The following is a 23,846-nucleotide window of genomic DNA, read 5'->3' as shown; positions in this document are numbered from 1 at the left end:
GACTGAGAGGGAATGTTATTCCACTTCACTTGTGGGTCTGTTGAGGTCTGTGAACAGCCGTGACAAAAAAAAACTATTCATATAACATGAAATTGTCAGAGTACTGTTACACACATTTAGCAAACTGTATTTCAGAGTGTTTCAAATATTGATAGCCTTTGATTCACGCTTTTAAGGGAACAACGTAATTTGTATAATTTTGCATACTCACAGCGTAAAGACTTTGAGTTAAATCCCCTGTTACGGTATACTTATGGTTGCCTTCTTACAACTAACCTTCAGAAATTATTATTTGTGTCTATCGTCATTTTGAATAGGCAACATGCTGACGTGAAAGTTCCCTATCAGGAATTGGAGGAGACCCAATATTTATTGAAGGGTGGGGGAGGGAGGGGTCTCAGATTAACATTCCTTCCGGGGAACACGATTTATTTCTGCAGCTTAACTATTAATCTGTTGGAATGAAAATATGGGTTTATTCGTTTGATTGTGCTGGCTCTGTGTCTTCATTGAGTGTCAGCTCACAGGGTTTGACGATATAATTCTATTGAGTGCTGCATTTACACCCCCCCCCCCCCCAAATGTCATTTTCTTTCCTTCCCTTCTGTATTCTGAATACTGACGTTATTTCCCAACGAAAAGAGGGGAGGTCAGATGATGATCTTCTTGCTCTCGACCTGCAACTCTTGACTGTCAGCACGCATATAGCGCCGTGCATATTGACTGTGATCACAGCTTGTCCCTATTCTAACTTCTGCCAGGTTGACGCCTTTCTCCTGCCTCCAGGACCTGCCTGTGAAGCCGTTTTTTTCACCCGTCCTGCAGTTTCATTGGCGCAAGTGGGTTTCACGGTGCAGGCTGCAATCGTCGAAAACTTTATTTCTCTCAAACTGCCCTGAGCTCCGCATTGACATTCCTTCGCGGTTTTTCACTGTGACTACTTGAAATTTTAATTTATGGCGCCCGTTACAGTACGTGAAGTGTAATGAGTTGCCTCATCTTGCCATCTCATGTCGAAGCATGCAAAGGCCCAAGTATAGTTAAACAGTGGACAATAAATTGTGAAATGATAACTCATCATGCTGCTTTCTCAAGTGATAAAGATTGATTGTGCGCATGCCAGTCGGCATGATTAAAATAAATAATATGTGACGGTCAGAACAGAGGCAACCAGGACTGAAAGTATGTGCGGTTGAACAAAACAGCACTGCGCACAGGCGAGACAGGTGGAGAACCAGTGGACCCTTGAATGGAACTTGAAAAGAGTGGGTGTGTGGGTGGTGGAATAAATGAGAAGCAGCTGACTCGGTTCATCTTGTTACAAGTAGCCGGCAACACGACTAAACCAAACAAAACTGTTTTCAAATATTTGCGTTAACATAGCACCTTCCACCTCAGAGTATCTAAATAAGTACTTTTGAACAATAGTTCATGTTTTCGTGCAAAACAAAATGTGGCAACAAGTTATCACAGAATCAGGTTTGGATCTGGGTTTATTGTCACGTGTACCGTGGTACAGTGAAAAGTATTAGAACATAGAACATAGAACAATACAGCGCAGTACAGGCCCTTCGGCCCACGATGTTGCACCGAAACAAAAGCCATCTAACCTACACTATGCCATTATCATCCATATGTTTATCCAATAAACTTTTAAATGCCCTCAATGTTGGCGAGTTCACTACTGTAGCAGGTAGGGCATTCCACGGCCTCACTACTCTTTGCGTATTGTTCTGCATACAGTCCAGATCGTTCCATACATGAAAAACACAGGACATACGATATATACACAATGTAAATACATAGACACCGATATCGGATGAAGCTTAAGGAGTGTAGTACTACTCAGTAGAGAAGATGCGTGAAGAGATCAGTTCAGTCCCTAGGAGGGCCATTCAGCAGTCTGGCAACAGCAGGGAAGAAGCTGTTTTTGAACCTGTTAGTGAGTGTTCTCAGACTTTTGTATCTCCTGCCCGATGGAAGAGAGAATAACCAAAGTGGGAGGGGTCTTTGATTATGCTGCCCGCTTTCCTAAGGCAGCGGGACGTGTAGACTGAGTCGATGGATGGGAGGCGGGTTTGCGTGATGGTTGGGGGAGATTTTTTAAATGCACCATTGAGATTAAAAAGAATCGGAGCATTTGTGTTTTGGTATATTGCATTTACAAAAGGATACAACTCAGCCTCACACCTGTGATTTATTGGAGATTCCCAATTTTCAACAAATGCTGGGCTAGCCAGCTAAGCCCACATCCTGTAAAAATGAAATTGAAGAAATTATTGCAGCTGTATGTTTAACCGCCAAGGTCCGAAGCCCTGGAAATTCCTCCCTAATCTCTACACGTCCCTACAGCGAAGTCCCACAAGCAGCAATTAGATAAATGAGCCAGTAATGTGTTCTTAGTGTTGTTGGTTAAGGGCTGAACATTGGTCAGAACATGTGAGAGCCTCCCCGCTCTTCTTTGGCACTGTGCCGAGGTATACTGTACGTTCACCTGAGAGGGCAGCTGAAGGCCTTGGTTTAATAATTCATCTGAAAGTCAGGGCCTCCAACAGTGCAGCACTTTCTCGTTGCTCCACAAGAATGCCTACATTCTGTTCTGTATTCTCTGAAAGAGGAAATTAAGCCACAATTTTCAGACTCAGAAACAAGAGTGTCACCCATGAGTCAAGGCTTCCCTGAAGCAAGGATAAAGCTGCATTCTGGCAAAGATTTGCAGTCCTCCTTTGGTGCCATAGCCCTGGATAGATTCAACTTTTCTACTTTTTGAAGTTCAGTTGCCAACTCAGCAAACTTGCCAATGATGACTCCTCAGAATTTGTAAGTGTTACCCTAGTTGGACAGCTTCTCATAAAAGAAGCCAACGCTTATCTGAGTGCATTCTCACCGGGCTTGTTCTGGCCAGTAGATTTGGTAATTATATTTCATGACCATTGTTGAAATGATTCATCAAAAAAGATTTAATCCCTCATAAAAATTACATAGCTTGCTGGTTCAGACACATTGAGCCTTTTACACACAGACGTGTTGAAAAGCTTATTCAATTTACAATTGGCTTCACATGGTACATATCCCCAGTGTCCAGCTAACAAACTAAATACAAATACATTTCAGGGTCTCTTTTGTTGCCTAAGCTGTGTCAATAGTCTTCTGTTGAGCAGGAGGCGAACAACCAGATAAAATATGCCTCCTGTGGCATTTTGCCAAGCTAATGCTCTCTATATTGAAGGCACATCAAGTAGATGATTGTTTTATTTTCTGTCAATAGCAGATTCTATTAATATTATTGATTGCACTTTTGATGTATTGTTACTGCTCCAATTTTCATGCACCTCCAGACAAGCTGGCTTGCCTGCTATTTAGACCAGATGATTAGCAGCGTATGTAGGGATGGGGGAGTTTTAAAAAAAATGTTGAAGGTTTAAAAAGTATTACTTGAATCAAAATAATACTTAGAATCATAGAATTTACAGTGCAGAAGGAGGCCATTCGGCCCATCGAGTTGGCACCGGCTCTTGGAAAGAGCACCCTACCCAAGGTCAACACCTCCACCCTATCCCCATAACCCAGTAACCCCACCCAACACTAAGGGCAATTTTGAACACTAAGGGCAATTTATCATGGCCAATCCACCTAACCTGCACATCTTTGGACTGTGGGAGGAAATCGGAGCACCCGGAGGAAACCCACACACACACGGGGAGGATGTGCAGACTCCGCACAGACAGTGACCCAAGCCGGAATCGAACCTGGGGCCCTGGAGCTGTGAAGCAATTGTGCTATCCACAATGCTACCATGCTGCCCAAACTTAAATCAGAGTATTTATGTTTTGGTGTAACCATCTTTCAGAAAGGGTAGAAGAAGACCTCATACCTGCAATTTCTTCATTTTCAATGCTCCATTATTGCAGCTGTGTGTTCAGCTGCCAAGGCCTGTGTCCTTTAATTTCATCTACAATCCTCTCGGCCTCTTCTTCCTTTCTCTTTCTTTAAGACCGCTCATAAATCCTACTTCTTTGGCCAAGCTTTTTGTCACCTGCCCTCTTATTTACTTACCTGACTCAGGATCAAATTCTTCTTGATGACACTCCTGATGAGCAGCTTTGGGCATTTTACTTCATTAAAGGCGCTATATAAATGCAAGTTGATGTTGTTGAAGTCTGGTGTTTTCGCACAGTGTCTTAAAAGCAATTGCAGGCCATGAGTCACCCGTGAGCCATTCTTGCTGGTCAGACGAAGTGCGACACTATCAAAAATTGAGGTCATAGCATCATCGTCCTTGTTCTCGGACAAAATAAATATTTTAGAGTTAATAAATTTAAAACATACCAGGTATGATTGTGAATTATTAGCCCTGTATTCACTGCAATTGTGATAATAGTTCACGGTTATGACCAGCCCCAGGTGAGGTTCCCCAAACATTGTTGTTCTGGACAAGGTGCCTTCATTTGTCACTGTCCGGCTGGGTTACCCCCAAATTGTACAAACACAGGTGAGGAGGGTTTATGGCTCTGTGTCTTTATTCAACCAACCCTCTGCTAGTAGCAACAAAGGTTTAATTTAGCAAGGTTCCCTTTCCCACGGACACCTTTACCAGGCCCAATAGTTAGGCTGGATTCTCCGGTCCCCCAGCCGCGTGTTTCTTGGTGGTTCGCCATTCTCTTGCAGCAGGATTCTCTACTCCTGCTTGTCAATGGGATTTCCTATTAAAGCCACCTCACGGCACTGGGAAACCCACAGGTGAGGGTGCATTGCTGGTGGGAAAAGAATCCCAGTGGCTGGAGAATTATGTTTAAAAAATAATCAATGTCATCAGGCTTTGTTGAGTAAAAATAGAGTAAGTGTATTAGCTACTAAAAAGGAAGAACCAGTAAAACACATGCATTTACATTCACATAGATAAGAAGTAAGAATTGAATCCAATAGTAAGTAAATATAAATAAAAAGTTATACGGAACAGTCCTTGAGTTGTGAGGGGCAGGTGATGAATCGTTGCAGCCGACACAGGTTGATTCCAATCGGTGATTCTTCAGTGCAGGTGTTCTATGGTTTGGTAGAGAGATTTAAGGTGTTTTATCAGATGCGATCCTTCTGCTGGCTGATCAACTTTCATAGCCAGAGAGGGAATTTTCGGTGTTCCTGCAAAAGCTGGCTATTTCTGCAGGGGCCTGACCTTGGTTACTGTATCATGTTCAGTGTGGCAAACCTCCAGCTGCTTTTCTCACAGCACACACACACATACCGACAGTCACTGGGCAGCTCTCTTGGCTAGCTTTTAACCCCTATCTCTGTGTATATAAACTGGAGTTCAACTGTCTGTCTAGGTCGTTATACCCAGGGTCTTTGAATGAGATAGCCATAATGTTCCTTTGCCTTTACCAAAGACGGTAATCAGTCTTTACATTCTGGTGGAATTACCTTGTCTGGAACACATGGTGGATTGCATTGTTCCTTAGAGAAACCCCAGCAACCATTCCTGTCTGTGGCTCGCTGGACATTCTCAGCCATCTTCGGGACCTGTGTCTATTTTTACAATATAAAACTCAGGACTTTTTTAAAGTCCAAATTTCTGTGTATAATTCCAGGGATTTTCTCCATCATTGTAACATTGCTGATGATTACTCAATGTTCTGAACCATTCGGGACTCCTCAGATACTGATGCAGTCCACGTCAATGGATAGTATCCAGGCTTGGGCTGACTAGAGACAAGTAACATTTGTGCCACCCAAGTGTCAGGCGTTGATCATCTCCAACAAGAGATGTAACCATCGCTCCTTGACATTCAATGACATTACCATCGCTGAATCCCCCATACTGGGGGTTATCATTGACCAGAAACTAAACTGGACTAGAGATACAAGTACTGTGGCTACGGCGGCATAGTGGTTAGCACTGCTGCCTTACAGGGCCAGGTACCCGGGTTCAATTCTGGCCTTGGGTGATTGTGTAGAGTCTGCTCGTTCTCCCTGTGTCTGTGTGGGTTTCCTTCGGGTGCTCCAGTTTCCTCCCACAGTCCAAAACTGTGCAGGTTAGATGGATTGGTCATGCTAAATTGCTCCTAAGTGTTCAAAGATGTGCTGGTTGGGTGGGGGCATGGGTCTAGGTAGGGTGCTCTTTCAAAGGGTTGGTGCAGACCCAATGGACCGAATGGCCTCCTTCTGCACTATAGAAATTCTATGGTTCTAAGATAAGATCAGAGGCTAGGAATCCTGCAGCGAGTAACTCACTTGATTGAGTTATTTGATTGAGTTTTTTGAGGATTTGATTGAGTTTTTTGAGGGGGTGACCAAGAAGGTAGATGAGGGCAGTGCAGTAGACGTTGTCTACATGGACTTTAGCAAAGCCTTTGACAAGGTACCGCATGGTAGGTTGTTGCAGAAGGTTAAAGCTCACGGGATCCAGGGTGAGGTTGCCAATTGGATTCAAAATTGGCTGGACAGAAGGCAGAGGGTGGTTGTAGAGGGTTGTTTTTCAAACTGGAGGCCTGTGACCAGTGGTGTGCCTCAGGGATCGGTGCTGGGTCCACTGTTATTTGTGATTTATATTAATGATTTGGATGAGAATTTAGGAGGCATGGTTAGTAAGTTTGCAGATGACACCAAGATTGGTGGCACAGTGGATAGTGAAGAAGGTTATCTAGGATTGCAACGGGATCTTGATCAATTAGGCCAGTGGGCCGACGAATGGCAGATGGAGTTTAATTTAGATAAATGTGAGGTGATGCATTTTGGCAGATCGAATCAGGCCAGGACCTACTCAGTTAATGGTATGGCGTTGGGGAGAGTTATAGAACAAAGAGATCTAGGAGTACAGGTTCATAGCTCCTTGAAGGTGGAATCGTAGGTGGACAGGGTGGTGAAGAAGGCATTCGGCATGCTTGGTTTCATTGGTCAGAACATTGAATACAGGAGTTGGGACGTCTTGTTGAAGTTGTACAAGACATTGGTACGGCCACACTTGGAATACTGTGTGCAGTTCTGGTCACCCTATTATAGGAAGGATATTATTAAACTGGAAAGAATGCAGAAAAGATTTACTAGGATGTTGCCGGGACTTGATGGTTTGAGTTATAAGGAGAGGCTGGATAGACTGGGACTTTTTTCCTTGGAGCGTAGGAGGCTTAGGGGTGATCTTATAGAGGTCTATAAAATAATGAGGGGCATAGATAAGGTAGATAGTCAACATCTTTTCCCAAAGGTAGGGGAGTTTAAAACTAGAGGGCATAGGTTTAAGGTGAGAGGGGAGAGATTCAGAAGGGCCCAGAGGGGCAATTTCTTCACTCAGAGGGTAGTGAGTGTCTGGAATGGGCTGCCAGAGGTAGTAGTAGAGGCGGGTACAATTGTGTCTTTTAAAAAACATTTAGTTATATGGGTAAGATGGGTATAGAGGGTTATGGGCCAAGTGCGGGCAACTGGGACTAGCTTAATGGTAAAAACTGGGCGGCATGGACTGGTTGGGCCGAAGGGCCTATTTCCATGCTGTAAACTTCTATGATTCTATGACTTCCTGGCTCCCCAAAGCCTGTCCACCACCTACAATGCACAAGTCATGAGTGTAATGGATGAGTGTAATGGAATACTATCCACTTGCCTGTATGAGGGCAGCTCCAAAAAAACTCAAGAAACTTAACGCCATCCAGGTCAGATATTCAAACTCTCCACCACCAATGAACAGTAGCAGCAATGTGTACCATCTACACGATGCACTGCACAAACTCGTCAAGGCTCCTTAAACAGCACCTTCAAAACCCACAATTACTATCCTCTAGAAGGACAATGGCAGCAGATATCTGGGAACACCACCACTTGGAAGTGCCGCACCAAGCCACTTACCATCCTGATTTGGAAATATATTGCTGTTCCTTCACTGTCGCTCATCAATATTTTGGAACTCCCTCGCTAACAGCACTGTGGATGTGCCTAGCCCAAATGGACTGCAGCGGTTCAAGAAGGCAGCTCACCAGCACCTTCTCAAGGGCAAGTTCAGGATGGGCAATAAATGCTGGCCTAGCCATCAACACCACAACTCAAGAATTAATTTAGTAAATAGGGTCCTCACTGAAGGTATCCTGAGGCCAAACCTTTTAATTTTGATATGTAACAGAACACTCTTGTGGCACACACTATAGGCCAAACAATGGTGGGTGGGAGGTGCAGCAATATTAATTTGGCAATTTATCTTCCAGACTGTACAGATAGTTCCTATACTTCCTCAATTAAACTGTTGCACATTAATTATTTTAAGGCCATTAGTAAAGATTAATGCAGTTAATTGCCCTTGATTAAATTTAGTTCAAATAATTTAACACATGACACATAAGTCTATACTCATACATTTAACAAGTGAAATTACAAGTTTTTAAAAGAAATATAGCACTCAAAATAATTGGGGCCTTTCTTAAGCACTGTTGACTCTAGCTACCATTCTTCTCAGATCAATGAAAAAACGCTTGTGCTGTAAATCTAATATATTTATAATTTTTCTTTACACGTTTAGGTATTCAATTGCAGAACTGAGCATTTGGATTGTTGAGCTGGAAAAAGAGACAAGCGAGGAGAACCATACTTAGTATCTGTGGCCTTCCATCTCCCAGTTAAATATGTTTACTCTTTGTTCAGAAATTCATACTTTAATATTTTACAGTCATTGCTCAATGTTTATGCAGTGGACTGACTATAAATTGTCAATATTTCACCTCAATAATTTTGTTAACGCAGTGCATGCTATTTTCTTTTCCCAGTAGAGACATAACTCAGGCTTCAATTTTCACAGGGGTGGAAAGGGCCTCCAGCTCATATAAAAACAGAATGATGGAAATGAAGACAGAAAATTCTGGAAAAACCCAGCAGGTCCTGCAGCATCTGTGGAGGACGAAACGGAGATAACGTTTCAAATCTGGATGAATCTTCTTCAGAGTGGAAGAGAGGTAGAAGTATATACTTTATACCGTTGAAGAGATTTAGTGGAGGAGGAGGCGGGGCAGCATAGAAGGTCAGAGATAGGTGGAAACTCAGGAGAAATTTGACAAACATGTCAGAGACGCAAGACAAAGAGAGTGGCGATGATCGTTCTAAGGGCTAAGGCAGGTGCTAATGATGGAATAAAGGTCAGACAGCAGAATGTGTTTATTGCAGAACAAGGGGCAGCCCTCTCTGAAAGCAGAACATAAAAATTAGTTACAAACTAGCCCTGTGTGGGGGATTTGAGGGGGTGGTGGAGGGGGGGTGGTGGTTGATAGTGTTAGGAAAATAAAATATACCTCAAAACAGAGGACAGAGCTCATGGTCTGAAGTTGTTGAACTCAATGTTAAGCCCAGAGGGCAGTGAAGTGCCTAATCAAAAGATGAGGTGTTGTTCCTTCAGTTTGTGCTGGGCTTCACTGGTACATTGTAGCAAACCAAGGACAGAAATGTGAGAGCAAGATGGTGAACCGAAATGGGCAAGCGACAGGAAGATTCGAGGCATCTTGCGGACTGAGCGCAGATGTCCGCAAAGTGTTTACCAAGTCTGCATTTGGTCTTCCCAATGTAGAGGAGATCGCATTGGGAGTAGCAAATCCTGTTGAGTAAATGAAAAAGTGTCAGTGAATCGCTCCTTCAGCTGGAAGGAGCTTTTGGGTCCTTGGATGATGAGGGACGGGTAAACAGGCAGATGTAACACCTCTCGCAATGGGCGGCACGCTGGCGCAGTGGTTAGCACTGTTGCCTCACGGCGCCTAGGACCCGGGTTCGATCCGACCCCGGTTCACTGTGCATGGAGTTTGCACATTCTCCCTGTGTCTGCATGGGTCTGACCCCCACAACCTAAAGATGTGCAGGGTAGATGGTTTGGCCACATGGCAGGAGAGGTGAGGGATAGATGTATTTGGTAATGGCATCATGTTGGTGTAGGCAGAAATGGCAGAGGACAATCGTTTGAATACAAAAGCTGGTGTGGCACCAGTCCACTGAATCCAGAAGCCCTGCTATGAACTTGGCACCCACCATTTTAACCCGGCATGGGTGTTGTGTGGAAACAGGGACAGGTTGTAGTTTGGACATTAAAAACTACAGCTGCCTTCAAACAAATCAAATTTTCATGAATGGTATTTTCAAAACACCACCCATGGCTATTGACCTTTTGAGGTAAACATCTACATCTGCCAGAGTTATTTGGAAAGTTAATGAACCCTTTTTGATAGGCCCCAAGACTCTTTGGGGAAAGGTACGGTGCCCTTTGAGATTGGAAAGACATGAATGTGCATAAAAAGTGGATAGATTCTATGGAACTGTCAAGCTTTCAAGTCATTAAAATCTCCTGCCCCTTAAATGTAAAATGACAATCTGCATTTAAAACAAATCTGTGCAAAATTCTGTTTTATAGGATTTGTGCTTCATGACTGATTCCACAATCTATCATTGTCACAATGGGGTGCCTATCAGTTCAGTTTGATTGACAGCTCCCAGTTGTTACAAAGTCTTTGATGTGGGGCTATGAAAACAATACTTGTGTTTATAAGTAATTAAGTACTTCAATGAGTTCTTATCAAGAATTATGTATCTGAGGGAATGTATATGTATTGAGTGGGTCTTTATGGAGGCAAGCGTTTGTTTTTAAAGTTTGGAAAAGACACTGAAAATTTTATTTCATCTCACCCTGTTTCCTGATGTTTGCCCATGGTGGATACTGGGTTGTTCTTTTAAGGTAGTTTATTGGTGGTATTTCCAAATACGTACAGAACACAAATATATCAACACTCAAAATGCCATAACAACTGAACCGTGATGTACAACATATCATATAACAATATAATAAAGTAATGCTGCAAACCCTACGTATATACAATCCCGCCTACCGCACCCCATAAAGTTTGTTATTCAATATAACCCTCCCTTTCCCCCAAAGAAAAAGACACAACCCCCCCCCGCCCCCCCACTGATGTTTTAGTACATCTTGAAGAAGTCGATGAACAGCTTCCACTGCCCGGATACATCTTGTCCATCCCTCTAAGGCAAACTTAATCTTTTCCAAGTGGAGGAATTCTGTTCGTCCCTTCACCCATGTCCCGCTACCTCACAAGATCCTCCTTTGGGCTAGCAGGGAGGCAAATGCCACCATGCCGGCTTCTTTCCCCACCAGAGCACCCAGATCATCAGACACTCAGAAAATTGCTACCCATAGGGATGGTGTTACCTCCAATCCCAAAGCCTTTAACAGTATATCGGTAACCTCTCTCCAGAACCCCACCAACTTAAGACACATCCAGAACATGTGGGTATGGTTCGCTAGGGATCCAGCACACCACGCATTGGTCATCTACCCCAGAGACGAATCGGCTCCACCTGGCCGTCAACTTATGTGTTCTATGCACCACTTTGTGTTGGATTAGATTAGTCTTGTGCATGACGAAGAAGCATTAATCCTCCGCAATACCTCCTTCCAAATCCAATCCCTCCTCCCCCTGGAATTGCCCCCCTCCCCCCCGTTCCTCCTCCCATTTTAGCCGAATATCCTGCGTTGATGCTCCTCCTTATTTGTCAGTTCTACATTGATATCAAACTTGGCATTTCCCAAACTTGTCCTCTGATAAGAGTCTATCTTGTAGTCCCAGGGGTGGCAATATTGGGAACGATCCCACCTCCTTTCTCAAAAGGCCCTAATCTGAAGGTCTCTGAACCTATTTCCATTTGGCAAGTGGTAAACCTCCACCAGCTCCGACAAGTCCGTAAATGTCGCCCCCCCCCCCCGCCCCCCCCGCCCCCCGCCCGCAACTCCCCCAACCCCCAACAACCAGGTCCTCAAAGCGTCTAATCCCCAACTGGTCCCACTCCCGAAACCCAGTGTCTAGTCTCGCCAGGACAAATCCGTGGATGTCGCAAATAAGTACTTTCATGTACATGCCCTCCAACCCAAAGTGCTGCCGGCACTGATTCCACACCCTCAGTGGATTGAATATCTATTTGGCGAGGATGGCAGAGGCGCTGAAACCAGTGCCCTCAAAGTGGTCCCCTTACATGAGGCTTCCTCCACTCATTTCCACACCAACACCTGGTCCTCCATCCACCTTCAGACCACGGAATGTTTGCAAGCCAGTAATAATTTTGTAAATTTGGGAGTAACCAGCCTCCTCTTTGTCCATCTCTCTCCAGGAGAGTCTTTTGCTTCGGGGAATATCCCCCCCCTCCCCCCACATAAAGCCCAGGATCAGCCTATTAACCTTCTTAAAGAATGATGTAGGCAAGAAAATTGGGAGACCCTGGAATACAAACAGTAATTTCAGCAGAACCACCATTTTTATAGTCTGAACTCTCCCCGCCAAGGACAGTGGCAAAACATCGCATCTCTTGAAGTCCCCCCTCATCTCCTCCACGATTCTTGCCAAATTTAACTTATGGAGTTGGGCCCAGTCTCATGACACATGTATATCCAGATATTGGAAATTTGACCTCACCAGTCAGAACGGAAGCTTACTCAAACTACCCTCCTGCCCCTGGTGCTAATTGAGAACACCTCAATATTTGCAATATTGAGCTTGTGTCCCAAGAAGGTGCCAAATTCTTTCAGAATCTCCATTATCCGTCCAAGGCACTCCACAGGATTTGATATAGCCAGTAGGAGGTTGTCTGCATATAGGAAGGTCCGGTGTACCACTATCCACCCCCCCACCCCCACCCCCCACCCCACAGCTCAACACCACTCCATTCCTTGGAAGTCTGGAGAACCAATGCCAATGCCTCGATTAAAGGACAAAGAGCAATGGGGAGGGAGGAGCAGCCCTGTCTCGTCCCACACTGCAAAGCAAAGTACTTAGAGATGACTCCATTAGTCAGGATGCTTGCCTTCGGAGCTTTGTACAATAATCTGACCCAGTCTACAAACTCCTGTCCAAACACAAACCGTTCCAGTACATCAAGCAAGTACGCCCACTCCACCCAGTCAAACGCCTCCAAAGACACCACCACTTCCACCTCGTTCCCCTGTAGGCATCATGATCACATCCAACAGCCTCCATACATTTGTTGATAATTGCCTGCCATTAACAAACCCGCCTGGTCTTCCCCAACCACATCCGGCACACAACCCTCGATTCATGTGGCCAAAACCTTTGCCTTTAGTTTTGCGTCAATGTTCAATAGTGAGATTGGTCGGCATGACCCACACTGTTCGGGGTCTTTGTCCATCTTTAGGATGAGTGAGACAGATGCCTGCGACAACATGAAGGGGAGCTCATCCTCTTCCAGTGCTTCATTATACACCAGCACCGATAAGCAACCCAGCAGCGGCCCAAACCACTTACAGAATTTGGCAGGAAATCCATCTGGGCCCGGGGCTTCCCCAGACCCCACACACTCCATCACCTCCCGCAGCCCTACTGGAGACCGCCCTACTGGAGCCCACAGCCCCTGTGCTCTTGCCTGTTCTACCCTCAGGAACTCCAACCCATCCAGAAAACATCTTCCCTCATCCACTGGTGGAGGTACAATTTCCGATAAAAGGTCTCAAATATCCATTGATCTCCTTCAGCTCTGTTACCTCTTTGATTCCCCCACTTGGATGGGGACAAAGAACCGTTGCCTCACAGTGCAAGGGACCTGGGTTCGAGTCCCGGCTTGGGTCACTGTCTGTGCGGAGTCTGCACATTCTCCCTGTGTCTGTGTGTGTTTCCTCCGGGTGTTAATGTTTCCTGCCACAAGTCCCAAAAGACATCCTTGTTAGATGATCAGCCACATTCAAATGGGTATCCTGTAAGAACATTCCGTCCACCTTTAGATTCTTCAAATACACACACGTGCAACCTTTTAACAGGTCTATTTAGTCCCCAAATGTTCCACGTCACCAGGGGGCACCCACCCGGGCATCCACTGCCGCCCCCCTTAAAATCAGCCATATTTCTGTCAACTTACCCAGGTCATCGTTTCGCACCCAATGAGACCTCCATAAGGTGTCCACAGCCATCGATTCTTATACACCTGTACCTGAAAGGCACTCTCAACATTAGCCCTACCACGCCCTCTCATCCTAACTCCCTCCCCACCAATCTAAGCCAAAGAAAGAAAATAACTAAAACCCTAACCTCCCCTCTCCATCTTGTCCCTTCCATTTACTAACTTTCCTGCTGGTATGGTGGCCCCCACACAAGGCACTCACCTTCGCCCGTCCCATCTCAACACCTCTACTCCCGACACATCAAAACTCTGTCCCGCCCTGCACATCTCCCCACCCCCCTTCCTCCCCTCCCCCTGTATGCACCCAAACCCAGAACAATTACCAACATTAGAAAAAACAGGGAAGTGAATAATAGAGAGAGGAAAAGAGAAACACGAATAAACAACAGCCGAACTAGCAACAGCACAATCCAAACCCAGTCAAACATATTTACAAATTCCTCATCCCGTGGTCACACAAAAACTTGCTTCTCGTGCAGTGTCCATGTAAAACTCCTGATTTCAAAATGTAATCCACAGTCGAGCCGGATAGAGGACCACAAATTACACATCTTCCTTATGTGGGTCGCCTTAACCAGCTCCGTGCCTCAGTCTGGATAGACTCTGACTTCGCTCCCCTCCCATGGGCTCTTCTTCGTCTGCCTGGCCAGCGCAACATTTTCTCCTTATCCAGGAATCTATGCATCGCCCTCGGCTTCTCACTCGCCTTTGGCTCCTTGCTCAATGCTCTATGCGCTCGGTCGACCTTGAGGGGACAGTCAAAGACTCTCTCTCCCATCAATTTCTCCAGCATACGTGCAACATATTCTGTGATCTGCGAGCCCTCGATTCCCCCCGACAGCCCAACTATATGAAGGTTTGGCGTCTCTCACGGTTCCCGAGCTCATCTACCTTGTCACGCAGCTTCTTATGACTTTCTGCCGCCAAGATAATTTCCACTTCCAACAAGGCCACAGACTCCTCCATTTTTTAGCAACGACACTTCCTGGGGTTCAAGCTTTTGCTTCATCCTTTCCACAGCCGCTCGATCGGATCCGTTACTCTGGCCATATCTTCTGAGGCTTCAATCCTCTGTTTTTAAAACTGGAGTGTTTAAAAAGTCGACCCGTTTCTCGTCGACCACTGCACCGGAAGCGACTCCTTGGAGCCCGCTGCCATTGCGCCTTCAACTGCGCTTTCGAAGGCCTCCTGGTCCGCCTGCAACTACTTTTCTTTGCGCTCATCTTGGTCGGGTGAGTACGGAATACCACGATGAGAAGAATCTTTCACCCCTCACTTTTTTCTGCTCAATCCTTCGTCGTTTGGCTGCCTAACCCGGTGTAACGGGCCAAATTGCGCTACCTCACGCGGGAGCCACTAAATATGCGACCATCTAGGGCATGGCCGTCACTGGAAGTCTGATACTGGGTGAGTTGGCATGGAAGGTGTATGGGTGAGGAGTTGTGGGTGGGGGGCATGAGTTGGCATGGATAGGACATGGGGAGTGTGTGAGGGATGATGAAGTGTCAGGAGCAGGGGTTGTTACTATTTTCGTCTTTTCCTTACAATCCTGGAGCACCGAGGTGAGCCTTCTATCCTCCATGCCAACCGATGCCCCACCACCCATTGCCCTTTACACTTCCATGGCATCTTAGTGGCTGTTCATGCCAAACTATAAGAATATAAGGAGTAGGAGTAGGCCATCTGGCCCCTTAAGCCTGCCCCACCATTCAGTAAGCTCATGGCTGATCTTTTTGTGGACTCAGTTCCACTTACCCGCCCACTCACCATAACCCTTCATTCCTTTACTGTTCAAAAATCTGTCTATCTTTGCCTTAAAAACATCCAACGAGGTTGCCTCAACTGCTTCACTGGGCAAGGAATTCCACAGATTTACACCCTTTCGGGTGAAGAAGTTCCTCCTCAACTCAGTCCTTAATCTGCTCCCCCTTATTTTGAGGCTATGCCCTCTAGTTCTGGTTTCACTCCCCAATGGAAACAACCTCCCTGCTTCTATCTTAATAATTCTCTTCATAATTTTATATGTTTCTCTCATTCTTCTAAATTCCAATGAGTATAGTCCTCCTCAGTCTCTCCTCATAAGCCAATTCTCTCGACCCTGGAATCAACCTAGTGAATCGCCTCTGCAGCCCCTCCAGTGCCAGTACATCCTTTCTCAAGTGAGGAGACCAGAACTGTACACAGTACTCCAGGTGTGGCCGCACGAGCACTCTATACAGCTGCAACATAACCTCCCTGTTTATAAACTCCATACCTCTAGCAATGAAGGACAAAAAGGGCAGCACGGTAGCATTGTGGATAGCACAATTGCTTCACAGCTCCAGGGTCCCAGGTTCGATTCCGGCTTGGGTCACTGTCTGTGCGGAGTCTGCACATCCTCCCCGTGTGTGCGTGGGTTTCCTCCGGGTGCTCCGGTTTCCTCCCACAGTCCAAAGATGTGCAGGTTAGGTGGATTGGCCATGATAAATTGCCCTTAGTGTCCAAAATTGCCCTTAGTGTTGGGTGGGGTTACTGGGTTACTGGGGATAGTTACTGTTGAACCTGTGTAGGGTGCTCTTTCCAAGAGCCGGTGCAGACTTGATGGGCCGAATGGCCTCCTTCTGCACTGTAAATTCTATGTCTAAAATGCCATTTGTCTTCTTAATTACCTGCTGCACCAGCAAACCGACTTTTGCGATTCATACACAAGAACACCCAGGTCCATGCTGCACAGCAGCATGCTCCAATTTTTTACCATTTAAATAATAGTCCATTTTGCTGTTATTCCTACCAAAATGGATGACCTCACTTTGCCAACATTGTTTTACCATCTGCTAGACCCTTGCCCACTCACTTAAACTATCTATATCCCTCTGCATACTTTCAGTGTCCTCTGAACATTTTACTCTACCTCTCATCTTGGTGTCATCTGCGAACTTTGACACATATACTCGTTCCCCAACTCCAAGTTACCGATGTAAATTGTAAACAATTGCAGTCCTAAAACTGATCCCTGAGTACCACCACTGGCCACTGATCGTCAACCAGAAAAACACTCATTTATCCCCACGCTTTGCTTTCTGTTCCTTAACCAATCCTCTATCCATGCTATACATTGCCCATAACGCCATGCACCCTTATTTTATGCAAGAGGTTTTTGTGCGGCATCTTGTCGAATGCCTTCTGGAAATCCAGATACACCACATCTATCAGTTCCCCATTGTCCACCGCACTCATAATGTCCACTCATAATGTCCTCAAAGAATTCCAATAAATTAGTTAAACATGACCTGCCTTTCATGAACCCATGCTGCATCTGCCCAATGGGACAATATCTATCCAGATGTCTTCTAGTTTTTCCTTGATGATAGATTCAAGCATTTTCCCCACTGCAGACGTTAAGCTAACCGGCATATAATTACTTGCCTTTTGTCTACCTCCTTTTTTTAAACAGTGGCGGCACATTTGCTGTTTTCCAATCTGCCGGAACTGCCCCAGAGTCCAGCAAATTTTTGTAAATTACCACAAGCGTATTTGCTAATTCCCCTACCATCTCTTTTAGTACCCTGGGACGAATTCCATCAGGGCCAGGACACTTGTCTACCTTTAGCACCATCAGCTTGCCCAACAGTACCTCCTTAGTGATAATGATTGTTTTTAGATCCTCACCTGCCATAGCCTCCTTGCCAACAATTATTGGCATGTTATTTGTGTCTTCCATTGTGAAGACCGACACAAAATACCTGTTCAATGCCTTGGCTATTTCCTCATTTCCCATTATTACATCCCCCTTCTCATCCTCTAAAGAACCAATGTTTACCTTAGCCACTCTTTTCCGTGTTGTATGTTTGTAGAAATGCTTGCTGTCTGTCTTTATATTCTGAGCTAGTTTACTCTCATAATCTATCTTACTTTTCTTTATAGCTTTTTTCGTGACTTTACCTTCGTTTACCTTTGAAGATTTCCCAATCCTCTAGTTTCCCACTAATCGTTGCCACATTGTATGCATTTTCTTTCAATTTGATACCCTCCTTTATTTCCTTAGATATCCCTTTTCCTATAGTCATTCCTCCTCACTGGTATATACTTTTGCTGAGCACTGTGAAAAATCCCTTTAAAAGTCCTCCACTGTTCCTCAATTGTCCCACCATAAAGTATTTTCTCCCGGTCTACCTGTGCCAACTCCTCCCTTATCCCATTGTAGTCTCCTTTGGTTAAGCACAGGAGTTTACCTTCTCACCCTCTATCTGTATTTTAACTTCAACCATACTGTGATCACTCCTTCCGAGGATCCCCAACTATGAGATCACTAATTATTCCTGTCTCATTACACAGGACCAGATCTCAGATAGCTTGCTCCCTCGTATGCTGATAGACGATGCCTATCAGCAACCTTTTCTCCTTAAGTATTTCTAATTTCCACCCAAATGGATTCAACCTTTTTCTCCATAGATTCTATATCCTACTGCCCTGATGCACCACCCTCTTACCTGCCTGTCTGTCCTTCTGAATAGTCTGATAACCCTGGATACTTAACTCTCAGTCATGACCACCCTGCAACCTTGTCTCTGTAATGGCCACTAAATCATATTTATTCACAATGCCTTTCCCCCCACGCATGATGTTGTGCCCCTGCACCTTCCATGCCACCCCAGTATCCATCATGGACAGCCATCATGGGCAGACATCAGGAGACATAGTGAGATGAAATAAAGTTCTAAGTCTGACTTTATTAAAAAAAACACCTGCATTCATAAAGACCCATTCAATACATTTACATTCCTTCCGTGTGTGCCTTTCACAATGCCACCTCCATAACCAGCAGCCCCTGAGGCTGGCTGCAACCACCCGCCCCTGGGGAGGAAAGTTCGTGCATCAGGCTCAGCTTTGCAAAGCTGGGAATTCTGCGTTCCTGACTTGGAGGCAAACACTTGGGCCCTCAATGTTTTTGTTTCGAGACTATAATGTTTAAAGCCACCTTTAAAAAAACAAGGTGGACATGTTTGTTCAGTTGCAGCTTATAAATTATATTTTGTCACTTTGGTCGGGTTGCTCCTCCAAAAGCTCTATTTTGGGTTTTTGTAAGTGTCGAGCAGGTGCCTACCCGCTACCAGAGCACAGCAGCCTGGATTTATTTAGCAAACGGGCAACTGGCTCAGAACAAATGTTTAATACAAATCTTCAGACTTGATCGGAGGTAAATATCATAACATGGCAACCATGGTAATCCAGCCATTTCATGAATTGGAACAAGCGGTCACGATTCAACGCACGTCTTTAACAAAAGAAGAACTCATTATCAAAACAATAAAGGAAAGCCGTACTTAAAAAATATATATTATTATTAATCAAGTCTGAATAGGATTTAGTCCATCCTTATGTGACTACTGAACCATAGAGGGAATGTGTCGCGCTGAGGAACAGGCAATGAAGTGGAAAGAACAAGCTCCTGAAATGCAAGGTTGACAGCATTGGATAATTTGACAGTTCTTGGAATATTTTAGAATAACATCTGACTTTATAAAAATGGAAGAAATTCGCACTGCGAACGCAGGTTGAGAGAACACACCTCCCAAAATGTTAAGTGAAAAGAACAGCGGGCAATGTACTTTGGCGACCTAAACAAACAGTCCGAGAAAATGAGCTATCTCGTTCTGTGAAGGGTAACCTCGCAGGATCGCTGCTTGCCATGAAATTAAGGACAGCGCGTTGTAAAGACGGCTGCTTCTGATGAATGTGTTGATTAACACTGAGAGTGGCAACATGTGCGGTGCTGGTAGCTGTTACCAGTTACTACCACCTCTAAGCAGCTGATGATTGTGTTTTCTTTCTGCAGTGGGCAAAATTAGATGCTGAACGCGTCTGACCTGCAACTAGCACGGCAAACTCACACATGACCTATCACATCGTTTTTCATTTGACTGGACAGGATCCAGACATAACAGACTTGAATAGGACAGCCCTGTAGGAATTCCCTGATTGGCTGCAAACGTCGGCTGTGAAAGATTGTATTAACGTTACCTTTCTGCAACTCTGAACCTATAAACTTCTCAGCCAGGATAAATGGTAATGGTAATGAGAAGGATTGTCAGTCAGAAACTGTTTGCCATGAAAAGACATCATCCTTCCTGCAGTTAATCCATGTCTGGTGTGTGTGTGTGTATAACCCTAGCCGTGGAATCAGTGGAAGACAGGGCATTATTGTCGGAAATTTAAACACAAGTCCCAAAATAGCACAAGAACAGATAATGTTATATTACTGGGAAATTAAATACACAGAAGCTTTTAAATAACCACGCAGTGTTCAAGGATAAATTCACGGATTATTCAACATTCTGCTTTTCACAAATCAAAGAATCTCTTCCGAATTAGTTTAAAGTCCTGGTCATGAACATGCTAGAAATTACTATTGCCAGTGACAGTGGATACATGATGACATTGTTTTAATGACACCATGTATGTGTTAACACCTCCATGAAACCAACTCATATGTGTTAACGATTGTTGGCAAGTGATCTAAGCCTAAAGTATATTTCGAATATTGTTACATTGCTCCAAAATCTAATACGCCAAAATTCAGTTTGGTAGGTTGCTGGATTTATGCAGATTTTTGGATTCCCCCGTGAAGCCTTACCACATTCCAAACATCTCCGTTTAATATTGCTCTTGCAATATTATTTAAATAAAATTAATGGGACAGTGCTCAAGCACAAATCTTAAGAAAATGCCTTCTGTGAGCAGTTTATTTAATTCTAACTGGAGGTTGGTGTCAGTGAAAGGGTGAGAGGCCAGAAACAAATATTTTCTTTCACTAAATCAAATTACACTGAATACTTCAACCCAATTAACCGAAGCATTCCCCTGTGTTTTTACTCAATGTGAAATTACACTGATCCAGTTGCTAAAAAAACACATGCAGTTTGTTTCCTTTGATGAAGGAGAAACACTTTAGTCTGAAGATGACGATACGGATCACCAAGAGGTTAGAAAACTACAATTTTAGTCATGCAACCTGTCACCGTGCAGCTAGCACGTGTTCTCCATCAATGGAAATACATTACACGTTTCCTGCATCACACATTAGTCACTAAAAGCTAACAATGTCGCATTAAATGGGATCACAAATGCATGAAAATGTTGCAATTTATGTTAGCAAAAGAAAGGTACCGTCCTCTAAGGAATTGACTTTAAAACAACAATATCGCTGGCAGCAAACGGCCTTCAGTGATTGCGCCTTTATTAATGTTGCATTTGTAAATTGAATTTGTTTCCTTCCGTTCGTTGAGTGTACTTGTGCCTCTCATTATTTCCCAGTAATGGGAGTTGGATGAATGGGAGTTTACAAGACCTGCTCCCAGACATCTGTCAAAGAAATCCTGTAACCAGTGTTATGAGACAGGCAGCAACGACAGTGCTACTTGATTTGGGGAGTGAGTAGGTGGATTTGGCGGGGTTAGAGATTCAATACAAGGGATTAGTAACGACTACAAAAAGAATTCAAAGATTCTGATGCAGTTCTGTGAAGTGGATTCGCATTTGTTTAAAAATAAACGTTTCTTAATAACACACCTGGGAATCAAGTCATTTGAGATGATTTTTTTTTTTAGAAATCTATGACCTGGGGTATACATGTGAACACTTGCATCAGATGATTCCCTGCATACAAACAGTTATTACATTCATAAACTCATTTATACGTCTCTCGCACTCAAACCGTGCTTCCTGCAATTTACCACATACTGCACAATGAATATCAGACACCATCAAGCCTTCATGATTTATTTCTGGCCATGGAGCAAATTTGACAATAGATTTTTTTTTAAATCAGAAATCCATCTGCATTTTCATCAGGCCGTTATCTCTTCCTGAAATGCAAAGCATTTAATGAAGCTCCCACTAACGTACTTCATAACTCCAGTTGGAGAATGAAAAATGCACCGTTATTTTTATTCCACCTCTGAGCTCTTCTTTCTCACACACAATCCACGCTGTGAGCAGCCATTTTGTCATTAATTAGATTTCGATTTAATTAGTGATGACATCACATCATCAAGGCAAATAAGAGTCTATATCTTCCCCTCTCCCTCCCTCCACATATATAATACAAGTAGCCATTCAGTCACCATCAAATTATTCATTGAATAATTGTACAATTTAAAATCTTTGTTCACAGCCATCACAATAGATAGATGTTGGCTAATGAGCAGTGATCAGTCTGATAACAGGACTTGATAACATTAATTGGTCCTGGGAGTTTGGGGGGGGGGGGTGCTGTTTTATCAATTAGTGAAATACAATAGATTTGACTCCAGCTTGAAATTCATTCATTGTCGTGTAGTCCGTTAAATATTGACGTGTTTTTCTTCTACGTTGGATTTGAAGTTATTCGTCTTTACGGAAATATCTGCACACTTGGGGGAAGTGAGGGTGGTGGTGGGAGGTAACACACATTTTGCAATATGCTCTTTGCAGGGGCTGGGAGGATGTCGTTAACCACAAGAGCAGAATTTGAATAGTTTATCAATGTCATCTCAGCCCTGAAAGGTGCTGCTCGTTTGGAATGTATGCCAAAGTGTACACAGAATTCATGATTTATCTTTTTCCATTTACTGTCTTATCCGTTTCTTTCTCTTGCAAGTGGGAATCGGAATTATGACTGAATCACAAGACTCGACAAACAACGTAGTGATAGTGGGATGTGGCTACTTCAATAGATCCTGCAGGATGGACATGTAATTCATATGGGCCCTTTTTTTTGAAAGAAGAAAAAAATCGTATAATTCATGCTCAGCAAAGCAATTAGCGTGCCACTTTTGGAACATTAAAAGTAGGGCAAAAAAAATACAAACTTTAAAGGTGAACATTCTATCAAAGTACCCATTGTCTCTGTGCCACTGAGTGCGACCCTTGACTTTGTACAAGGAAACAATGGGTTGTTCTGTTTTATCTATGAGAAAATGAAGATGGAGACTGCTTTCTGTCAAAGGCTCTTTAATGCCCCCAGGGCTGTGCAGTGCTTCAAGACCGAGCAGAAACCTGCTCCATCTGGGAAGATGAGTGGCGAGAGCAAACTGTCCATTTTAATGGAGTTTAATGCAGTTTTGTTCAGTAAGCACCACTAACCAATACGGTTAAATGAAAATGTGTAACTTGTATGGTTCAATATTGAGAAATCCGATTTTAACACTTGATTAGGTTTTTGAAGGATCGACACGTGAAGTGAAACATCTCTCACTTTATAAGGCAGGAATGAAAGCTTTCCTTTCTCCCCTGCCAGGCACACTGCTCCCAAGTATCAGCTATAAATTCTCTCTTCAAAGGATTCTGGTACTTTTTTTTGCACACACACCATATTGAAAAAAAACGGCTGCTGCTTTGCATAAGGATCAGGCAAATTGCTCGAAATTTTCTCGCATAGCAACACAGTCTCTTGGCAGATTGCTCGAAACACTTGCACAAAACACTTACTGTGGCTCCCTCGAGTCAAAATATGTTAATTTATAGCAACAGCTTTTGGGTTTTTTGGGCGGGGAGAGGGATAATTTAAGTTTGTGGTCCAGGCCCTCAACAAATCGAAATAAACATTTTAATCCTTAAAAAGAATTGACTTTTTTTTTAACACCAACGTTACGTCTCCAATGCATTTCAATTTCAATCAAATATAATCCCTTACTTTGCGGCAGTACTTTATTTGGCTTTTTTTTGTAAAGCCAAAGCAAATTCTTCAGAGAAACCTGCATGTTTAGAAATGAATCACTGTGGTGTTTTTGATCATTCAGAAAAGTACATTCAATTCCGATCTTTAAATAGAAAACGTATTGATTCCCTCGAGGAAAGGGATCCAAGTAGATACCTTTTTTGGTTCTTTGACATTTGTCAGCAGGCAATAAAGACTGGCACGTTGTACTGTGAGGGATGGTTGTTTGAAATCACTGATAAGA

At 43.9% G+C, this 23,846-nt stretch overlaps 1 long non-coding RNA gene across 1 annotated transcript; it reads left to right on the top strand.

Annotated features, from left to right (window-relative positions):
- The first annotated feature begins 14,374 nt into the window (after positions 1–14,374).
- Positions 14,375–23,508, top strand: LOC140408850 (uncharacterized). Its single transcript, XR_011940219.1, has 2 exons — positions 14,375–15,158; positions 22,544–23,508. It is a non-coding gene; the product is annotated as an uncharacterized lncRNA (long non-coding RNA).
- The last annotated feature ends 338 nt before the right edge of the window (positions 23,509–23,846 follow it).

This window comes from Scyliorhinus torazame, chromosome 1 (genome assembly GCF_047496885.1).
Source record: "Scyliorhinus torazame isolate Kashiwa2021f chromosome 1, sScyTor2.1, whole genome shotgun sequence".
NCBI lineage: Eukaryota > Metazoa > Chordata > Chondrichthyes > Carcharhiniformes > Scyliorhinidae > Scyliorhinus > Scyliorhinus torazame.
This window is presented reverse-complemented; position numbering and strand designations above follow the sequence as displayed.